Raw genomic sequence first — 1,495 nt, forward strand, 5'->3', positions numbered from 1 at the left:
CTCTGTCTCTCTCTCTCTCTCTCTCTCTCTCTCTCTCTCTCTCTCTCTGTCTCTGTCTCTCTCTCTCTCTGTCTCTGTCTCTCTCTCTGTCTCTTTCCCCGCACTGCTCTCTCCTCTCTTTCCCCCCACTGCTCTCTCTCTCTCTTTCCCCGCACTGCTCTCTCTCTCGCAGTGGCCTCCTGTCTGTCTGTCTCTCTGGCTCAGTCTGTATATTGCAGGGCCAGACCACACATCAATACAGATAGATTGTAATATGAGAGGCAATTACAATTATCTGTCACTCCTCTCCAGTCTGCTGTGTTTACTGTTTGTGCAGTCAATGGTGGGTGAAGCAGTTATAGGCCTACTGCACATTCCAACGTCAGGACGTGTCTCAGTCTTACCCCTGTGTAGGTTACCTCAGTGTTATAGGATTTACACGACCAACCAAAAGTTTGGACACACACTCATTCAAGGGTTTTTCTTTATTTTTTTAAAATGATTTTCTTCATTGTAGAATAATAGTGAAGACATCAAAATTATGTGGTAACCAATCACTCTCGGCATTCTCTCAACCAGCTTCATGAGGTATTCACCTGGAATGCATTTCAATTAGCAGTTGTGCTTTGTTAAAAATTCAGTTGTGGAATTTCTTTCCTTAATGCGTTTAAACTAATCAGTTGTGTTGTGACAAGGTAGGGGTGGTATACAGAAGAGAGTCCTATTTGGTAAAAGACCAAGTACATATTATGGCAAGAACAGCTCAAATAAGTATAGAGAAATGACAGTCCATCATTACTTTAACACATGAAGGGCTGTCAATGCTGAACATTTCAACAACTTTAAAGGTTTCTTCAAGTGCAGTCGCAAAAACCATCAAGTGATAAAACTAAGATGAAACTGGCTCTCATGAGGACCGCCACAGGAAAGGAAGACCCAGAGTTACCTCTGCTGCAGAGGATAAGTTCATTCGAGTTAACAGCCTCAGAAATTGCAGCCCAAATTAATTCTTCACAGAGTTCAAGTAACAGACACATCTCAACATCAGCGGTTCAGAGGAGACTGCGTGAATCAGGTCTTCATGGTTGAATTGCTGTAAAGAAACCACTACTAAAAGACAACGAGAAGAAGAAACTTGCTTGGGCCAAGAAACACGAGCAATGGACATTAGACAGGTAGAAATCTGTCCTTTTGGTCTGATGAGTCTAAATTTGAGATTTTGTGCGCTGTCAGTCCCCTTTAGGCCTCCGTGTCTTTGTGAGACGCAGAGTAGATGAACGGATGATCTCCGCATGTGTGGTTCCCACCATGAAGCATGGAGGAGGAGGTGTGATGGTGTTATGGTGCTTTGCTGGTGATGCTGTCTGTGGTTTATTTAGAATTCAAGGCACACTTAACCAGCATGGCTACCACAGCATCCTGCAGCGATACGCCATCCCATCTGGTTTGCTCTTAGTGGGACAATCATTTGTTTTTCAACAGGACAATGACCCAAAACCTCCAGGCTGTGTAAGGA

Source organism: Oncorhynchus gorbuscha, unplaced genomic scaffold (genome assembly GCF_021184085.1).
Source record: "Oncorhynchus gorbuscha isolate QuinsamMale2020 ecotype Even-year unplaced genomic scaffold, OgorEven_v1.0 Un_scaffold_10598, whole genome shotgun sequence".
NCBI lineage: Eukaryota > Metazoa > Chordata > Actinopteri > Salmoniformes > Salmonidae > Oncorhynchus > Oncorhynchus gorbuscha.